Raw genomic sequence first — 9,024 nt, forward strand, 5'->3', positions numbered from 1 at the left:
GCATTAAATCATGCTCCCCAATCCAATAAAGAAAATTACCTGCAGCTGAGAAAATAAGAATCTCAATAAAACAGAAATTCAGTGTCTTTTCCAAATTTAGTCACTTTAATAAAGATTTAAGATTTTCTTCACAGAAACTGCATCCAAATTAAACCGCCCGGTCATTCCCTTTTTAGACCATGTCATTTTGAAGTGTTACTGGACATTATATAACACAAAACATAAATGAGCATCACAGCAAGAGACCAATCAGCCCAAACTCTGTGCAGACTCCTTCTGACTTCTAACGAGTCCCCTTTCCTTCCGCAATCAGAACGATCTCAACTTCTGAAATATTTCTGCTTCAATTAAGTTCATCATCCCTGGAATCCTTTTTTGGATATCTTTACCTTAGTTTCTTTGATGCCTTTTTCATCCCTCTCAAGATCTCGCCATCTAATGTCTACTTGCTTGCCTGCTTTCCCTTCCCCAGGTGAATTACCTCATACACCCCCATACTGAATTCTATTTCCTAATTACCTGCCCACCTGACCAAACCTTTGACACTTCCTTACAGCCTCCTTCCTCATTATCAACCACAGGACTAATGTTTGGAAACACCTTAATCTTGCCCTCTACTGGACTTCTAGAATGCTGTATAATCTCAAAAAAAAGTCAACCAGCTCAGAGCCTGGTGGGACTCCACAGAAACAACATCAGTGAACCACTTCATTTTGCTTCTTGCTATCAAAACGATTTTGCAACTCCTCAGGTAACACTCTGCCTCTGTTTTAAATGATAGCAGAAGTATAATGTTAGCAGCTTTTCGGCAGTCGTAACCATGAAGATGGGAAAGTGATGGTCGGAGATGGACTCCAGTATGCTCCTCTCTTTGTCTCTCAGCAGCCTTGGGATTTACTCCAACTGGGACTGATGTTTTAATGCACTTTCAAAGGTGCGTAATGCCTTAATTCTTCAATTTATTAATGGAACAAAGTGCTTGCACTGTTTAAAATGGGACATTGGTCTGATAGCACACATTTTATTTCCCCGTGTAAGATCACTTACGATCCCTAAAGCACAAAAGGAAAAAAAAAACACAAGGATGATACGGTTTGAAGACTAGAAAACAGCAAAATCATTAATCCAGCCAATACTGAATTTTGCACTGTGGAATTTAATCAGCTAACCTGGAATATTGCACCAGGGAGCGAAGAAAAAGATTCTCACAGTCGTCTTGCACCTTTCACAACTTCCAGATGACTCAGCAGTGCAAAAGGTAAGGCTGAAGCATTCGCAGATATCATCAGCCAGAAGCTCTGGGTGGATGATCCACCTCAGCCTCCTCCAGTGGTCCTCAGCATCACCGATACCAGTCCTCAGCCAATTCGATTCACTCCATACGATATCACAAAACTGTTTGAGATACTGGATACTGCAAAGGCTGTGAGTCCTGGCAACATTCCAGCAATAGTACCGAAGACGTATGCTCACCTAGCCAAGCTCTTCTAGTGCAATTAGAACACTGACATCTACCCAACAATGTGGCAAATGGCTCAGATATATCCTGTACATGAAAAGCTGATTACCACCTCCTCAGTCTACTATCGATCATCAGTGGAATGATGGAAAGTGTCACCAGAAGTGCTGTCAAGCAGCACCTGCTCAGTGATGCCCAATTTTGGGTTCTGCCAGGGTCACTCAGCACCTGACCTCATTCCAGCCTTGGTCCAAACACAGAAAAAGCAGCTGATTTCCAATTGGGAGGAGAGAGTGACAGCCCTTGATCTCAAGGATGCATTTGAACTGGTGTGGCATCAAGGAGGCCAAGCTAAACTGGAACCACTGGCGATCAGTGGCAAACTCTCCACTGGTTGGAGTTGTACCTGGCAGTGTGCACTACAGACACTGCCAAAATTCACCAAAAATCCTCACTTAGCCCCTTCCAAACTCATGACCACTTCCATCCAGAAGGACAAGGGCGGCAGATACATGGAACACCATCATCTTCTAGTTGCCCTCCAAGCCACTCACCAACTTGACTTGGAAATACATCCCACTCCAGCCATTTGGCAATGGTGTTAAATGGCCCACTACCTACATAATTTACATTTAGTTGCTGCTCCTTTTTACAGAAAGACTTGCTGAGTTTCTCCAGCATTCTCTGTATTTGTTCTGGATTTCCAGCATCTACGGTAACTTGTTTTTATTCTTTGCAACATCTGGTGGTTGTGAAAGGTGGAAGTCTCTTTTAATTCTTTGTGTAATAATCCAGACCAGTTGATAAATTCCACAGGGTAACCCTGAAAAATCAAATTTTGCATGGTCTAGACAAAAGAGTTTGCCGTTATTCTAATCTTCAGACTATCACATCTGTTTTTAAATTTTGTGCTTTAAGGATAGTAACCGAAAGCACACATTTTACTCCCATATCAGGTCAATGGCCCATTTTAAACAGTGCAAACACTTTACTCCATTAATATATTGAGGAATTAAGTAAGCAAACCATCAGTCCTAGATGAAATGAATCCTAGGCTGCTGACAGAAGAAACAGCAGACATCATGGAGATGATCTCTCACCATCAGTTAAAATGTAAAATGTCTTTTCATGGTCCTGTCAGAAATTAAGTGGAACTTTGCATTTTTGTTAAAGTTATTTGCAAGTCTATGGGGATCACAGCACTCAAATATTGGATGTATATCTGGTGCAATATTTGACGTCATGCACAGTTCTTCTTTCATCTCACAGACAGACACAATCGTTTTGGGTTCATTCGGAATGAAAAAAATGAGAATCCGATTTCAGAATTGTGGGTTTGATCAGCTGATTGAGAGAGACTAAGTGCTTTTAAAAACTAACCGCTCACTTCAAACAGAAGGCTAACTAGAATAGCAATGACCTAAAGATTCAGGTTTCTTTGATGAATTCTCAAACCTGAAATCAGAATCTACAATCTGGACAGCACCCTTCACTTAACTCCAGCTCAACACAAAATTGCATGTACTTTCTTAATTGAATTGTATTGATCAGCCTTCCCAAGAGGAAAAAGAGCTTTATCTAAGCACTGCAGTCAATTTCATGAATATTGCTTGGCATATTTGCAGATAGGTAAGTTATGTTTCAAAGTTTACATGTGCATATATTATGACTACTACCTTCCAAAATATTTTTTGTCTTACATAATTCATGCCCATCAGTGGTTCAGCTGTCAGTGAACTTCCCATTCATTGCTGCCGATTTGGAAGAAAACATGCTTATTTGTTATCAGGATTAGGCTGGAATGTGGACTTGAGGTTACAATTGGACTCACCATGATCTTATCAAGTGGTTCAGCAGACTCGAGGGGCCAAATGGTCTACTCCTGCTCCTTGTTCATATGTACAAGGCAGCAAAATGGGGTTAGAGTACCAGATGTGTAGCCATCAGACAGTGAACTCACCAAAGCTCCTCAGACTGCATCAATCAAACCCATGGCCACTCCCAACTAGAAGGATGAGGGCAGCACCTGGACGTTGTCCTACAAGCCACACACAATCCAGACTTGGAATTATGTCACTGTTCCTTCAGTGTCACTGGGTTTAAATCCTGGAATTCCCTCTCTACCAGCCCTGTAGGAAAAGGGACTGCACCAGTTCAAGAAAGCAACTCAACCTCGAGGACAACTGGAGATGGGCAATAAATGCTGGCCCAACTAACAATGCCCACATCATTCTTTTATTTCAAGGTCACTTCAGCAGAATGATTCATTTAAGTTTGGTTTAGCAGAAATATTGTTATGCGCGGTCTTGCCTATTTGCAATTGGCTGTGTCTTTAGCTGTGCAGACCACAAGCTCTAGAGTGGTCTTCCCAGGGGCAACACTGTCCCCTTCAAGGCACACCTTTTAAACAAGATCTCGGCCAATTCCTGAATATCTCCTCTGTGTCTTGGTGTCGTATCTTGCTTGATAATACTCGCAGGAAGTCCTTGAGATGTTTTACGACATGAAAGGCACTATATGAATGCATGCTGCTGTTGTTTCATGCGATGGAATATAAACATCTGACATTAGCCATTTAGAACCTGACTTTCCGCAGACTGCATAATAACACTTGGGGAGTCCAAATCCAGATTGACGGAACGAGTGCTGCCTTTCTCACTGTTGCATTGAAGGTTCAGAAATGAAATGGGTTTGGCAGTCTATCCAGATTCTTGTGTACATGTTGAATCCATAGTTTAAAACTGACAGCCGTTCAGCTCTAATTGACATAAACGTCAGTCTTGCTCTGAAGAAGCTCAAATAATGGATGGCAAGAGAAATGGATGTGTCATTGTTGTACAGTAAAAGGTCCTCTGAGGTTCAGAGATAAAAGGATGTTCTCAAGCATAAATGCTTCTCTGTACCTCACCCATCATGCATCAGCAAAAAAAAACTGGAGGACTGCTGCAGAAGGAAAGACCAATGATTTTTTTCCAATAGGTGGCAAGAGTTATCAGGCATCTTATCAATAATGTGCAAAATTCCTTGGCTGGTATTGAAGACTTGTAACATTTATCCCAGCAAAACCTTATTTCCCCAAACTGTTTCAAAAACCTTTCCTATCTTGATAGCGTCGGAAAAAATACAGGAGAGCTGATGAAACCTTTGCAGTTGAAATATTATCCTGTCCTTTCCTTCATGATACTAATGAATATACAGTGCACCTCCAGCATTTTCTTCCTCTATTTTAAGTTTCTAGAATTTGCAGCTATGTTCCATTTATCCCATGCTGGTGACTGGATCATTTTGTGCACTGGAATTGACTGGCCAACAGGCAGTAAATTCCCAGCAGGATTCCACATTCCGATGACATTACCGAGAGTGATCCACTGTTAGCGTTCACTCAATTCCTGGCACTTTCATTGTGGGATTAAGAACAAAGAATAGAGCCAAACATGAAACAATAATCCTGTGGAGGGGCTGGTTATTTCAGTCATCTGGATGGTGAGCAGGAGTTTCCATTCCCATTCCGGTTGAGATAGACATAGACCTGCCTTATTTTGCAAAGTAATGTCCTAAGTATCCAATTGTTTGATAGACAATGATGCCTATGGTCCCCTGTGAATCATGGGTAATTATCTACCGACCTATTATTTTGCACTTCTCACAAGAATCAAGGAAAAGAAAAACCACACTTAATCCTTACTTATCATCGCACTGCCTGCAACCATACAGTCATAGAGATGTACAGCACAGAAGTAGACCCTTCGGTCCAACTCATCCATGCTGGCAAGATATCCTAAATTAATCTAGTCCCATTTGCCAGCACTTGGCCCATATCCCTCTAAACCCTTCCTATTCATATACCCATCCGGATGCCTCTTAAATGCTGTAATTGTACCAGCCTCCACCACTTCCTCTGGCAGCTTATTCCATACACGCACCACCCTCTGTGTGAAAAGGTTGCCCCTTAGATCACTTTTAAATCTTTCTCCTCTCACCTTAAACCTATGCCGTCTAGTTTTGGACTCCCTTAATCTGGGAAAGGACCTTGGCTATTTATCCTATCCAGGTCCCACATGATTTTATAAACCTCTAAAGTGACCCCTCAACCTTCAACGCACCAGAGAAAATAGCCCCAGCCTATTAAATATATGATTGTAACTACTTGCACCCTTTCAAAATATACTTACATACTCACTGGAGTTAAGAATGAGGGGGGTTGCAAACAAACCTACTAACTTCTATCAGGATTAGATAGTCAGTGCAGGATGGATGTTCCTGTTGACTGAGGTGCCCAAAACCAGGGGACACTATCTCCAAATGTAGGGGAGGCTACTTAGGCCTGAGATAAGGAGAAATTTCTTCCCCTAGAGAATGGCGATCCTGTGAAATTCTCTTCCTCAGGAAGTTATTGAGGCTAAAACATTGAATGTTTTCAAGAAAGAGTTAGAGACAATTCTTACGGCTAAAGGAATCAAATGGATGGGAAGGAAACAGGAACAGAGTACAGAGTAAGATGATCAACCAAGATCACACTGAATGTTGGAGTACTCGCGAGGGGTTGTATGACCCACTTCTACTCCTATATTCTATGTTGCTATATCTCTGCATATTATCAATAATAGCTCTGAATGTTTTTTTTGCATTAAGTTGGGAGAGCTTCAGGCCTCGGTCCTTCTCCTATGGCAATCATGGGGATGGCACGGTAGTTCAGTGGTTCGCACTGGCACCTCACTGTGCCTGGGTTCGATCCAGCCTTGAGCGACAGTCTGTGTGGAGTTTGCACAGTCCTCCCATGTGAGGTGTATTTTCTCTAAGTCCTCTGGTTTCCTCCCACGGTCAAAAGATGTGCAGGTTAGGTGGATTGGCCAAGGGAGGTGCAGGGTTTCAGGGATTCATTGCCACGGAGTGCAGTGGAGGGCAGGATGTTAAATGTCTTCAAGACAGAGATTGATAAACTCTTGATCCCACAGGAATTAAGTACTACAGGAAGAGTGCAGGTAAGTGGAGTTGAAATGCCCACCAGCCATGATTAAATGGCAGAGTGGACTCGATGGGTTGAATGGCCTTACTTCCACTCCTATGGCTTATGGATGGTGTAAGGGGATAGGATGGATGGATGGTTGTAGGATTGCCTGGGTAGGCTGCTCTTCAGAGGGTCAGCATGGACTCGATGGGACAATTGGCCTGCTTCACACTGTAGAGATTCTATGATTCAACGACCTCCTTCTATTAAGATACAACCACTTTCATTCTTCGGCCGGTAATTCTGCACTCTTTGCCAAACTCCCACGTATCACACAGCCTCTGTAACTGTTTCTTGAGAAATAAGAAATGAGAGTAGGAATAGGGACAGTCCTTGTGGAGACAAAGCCCAGCCATCACACTGAAAATATCCTCATTGTATTGTGTGGCACCAATGTAATTGGTGCAAAATGTAATAGAGATCTACCAACTCAAAACTGCTTATCCATGATGTGCTGGAGGCCAGCAACAGCAGAATAGTATTCAACAATAGTCTGCAATATCATGGCCTAGCATATTCCCCCACTCTACCATTGCCAGGCGACCAACCCTGGCTCAACGAAGATAGGAATGCCACCAGCAAACCTAAAAATGAGGTGAAGCTACATCACTGGACTGCCATAGAGAGGAGGCAGAATGCAATAGGCCGAGCTGAACAATCCTACACCAACAGATCAGACTAGAATCTGGTTTCCAGCATCTGTAGTCATTGTTTTTACCTCCTTGAAAACTTGTAATCCTGCCACATCCACCTGTCAATAATTACAGACAACTAGCTTAACAGGAGGAGGGCAGCTCCACAAATTTCCTCATCCTTACTGAAGGGGGAGCTCAGCACATCAGTAAGTCTGAACCCTCTGTAACCCTCATCAGTCAGACGTGCTGAGTAGATGATCCATCTCAGTCTTCTCCAGAGGTCCCCAGTATCACAGCTGCCAGTCTTCATTCAGAAAATTCAATTTGCTCCCTGTGATATCAAGAAATGGTTGAAGAGACTGGATACTGCAAAGGGTATTGGCCCTGACAACATTCCGGCAATAGTACTGACCATGTAAGCTCCAGAACTTGCCATTCCACTAGCCAAGCTGTTCCAGTGTGGATCCAACACTGGCATCAACTCAACAAAGTGGAAAATTGCCCAGTATGTCCTATACACATAAAATACAAAACAATGTAAATTGTCAGTGACGGTGATGTGCAGTGACCATTTACACACCAAAAACCTGTTTGCTGACACTCAGTTTGGGTTCATTTTTGACCTCATTGGAGCATTGATCTAAACATGGGCAAAAGAGGGGGGAGATGATAGTGACAGCACTTGACATCAAAGCTGCATTTGACAGAACATGACATCAAGGACCCCTAGCACGACTCAAGTCATTGGGGATCCAGGGGAAATCTCTGCACTGGTTGGAGTCAGACCTGACACAATGGAAAGTGCTCATGACTGTTGGAAGTCACACTGTTCCCAGGACATCACTGCACGAGCTCCTTATAGTAGATATTGTCTAAACAACCTGCTTGGAGATACTATTACACACCTCTGAAGCAGTTGGGACTTGAACCCAGGGCTCCTAGCTCAGAGTTTCTCAGGTAGTGTTCTAGATCTAACCATCTTCAATTGCTTCATCAACAATCTTCCCTCAATCATAAGGTAAGAAGTGGGATGTTCACATATTGTTCAGTATCATCCATAACTTGTCAGATAATGAAGCAATCTGCGTCCATATCCAGCAAGATCTGGGCACTTTCTCTCAAAGATCTGGGCACTGTCAAATGTCAATCAACATCCATGCCACAAAACAATGACCATGCATAATACGAGAATGCCCCTTGACATTTCTGAATTCCCCAGCATCAACATACTGAGGGTTACCATTGACCAGAAACTGAACTGGACCTGTCATATAAATATATGGCTACAAAAAGAGGGCAGAGGCTGGGAATTCCGTGATAAGTAACTCACCTTCCAATTCCTCAAAGTATGTACCTCTGGATGAGTGCAACTCCAACAGTATTCAGAAGACTCAACACCATCCAGGTCATAGCAGTCCTCTTGACTGACACCTTTTCCACCACAGTACCAGTAGAGTGAACCACTGACACTGCAGCAACTCAACAAGCCTCCTTCAACATCATCTACCACCTCACAGGACAAGGGAAGCATATTTTTTCTATTCTTCCAGAATGAATTGTGGACTTTGTTGCCTAGGCCAGAATTTGTTGCCCATCCCCATTCCCTGTGAACTCAGTGCTGAAAATGTGTTGCTGGAAAAGCGCAGCAGGTCAGGCAGCATCCAAGGAACAGGAGAATCGATGTTTCAGGCATAAGCCCTTCTTCAGGAATGAGGAAAGTGTGTCCAGCAGGCTAAGATAAAAGATAGGGAGGAGGGTCTTGGGGGAGGGGCATTGGAATTGCGATAGGTGGAGGGAGGTCAAGGTGAGGGTGATAGGCTGGAGTGGGGTGGGGGCAGAGAGGTCAAGAAGATTGCAGGTTAGGAAGGTGGTGCTGAGTTCGAGGGATTTGACTGAGACAAGGTGGGGGGAGGGGACATGAG

At 43.2% G+C, this 9,024-nt stretch overlaps 1 protein-coding gene across 37 annotated transcripts in view; it reads right to left on the reverse strand.

The window, feature by feature from the left end:
- Positions 1–9,024, reverse strand: part of nrxn3a (neurexin 3a) — a 2,002,176-nt gene that overhangs the window by 1,603,093 nt on the left and 390,059 nt on the right. The gene's annotated exons all lie outside the window — the stretch shown is intronic.

This window comes from Chiloscyllium plagiosum, chromosome 10 (assembly GCF_004010195.1).
Source record: "Chiloscyllium plagiosum isolate BGI_BamShark_2017 chromosome 10, ASM401019v2, whole genome shotgun sequence".
In the NCBI taxonomy this organism is placed as follows: Eukaryota; Metazoa; Chordata; class Chondrichthyes; order Orectolobiformes; family Hemiscylliidae; genus Chiloscyllium; species Chiloscyllium plagiosum.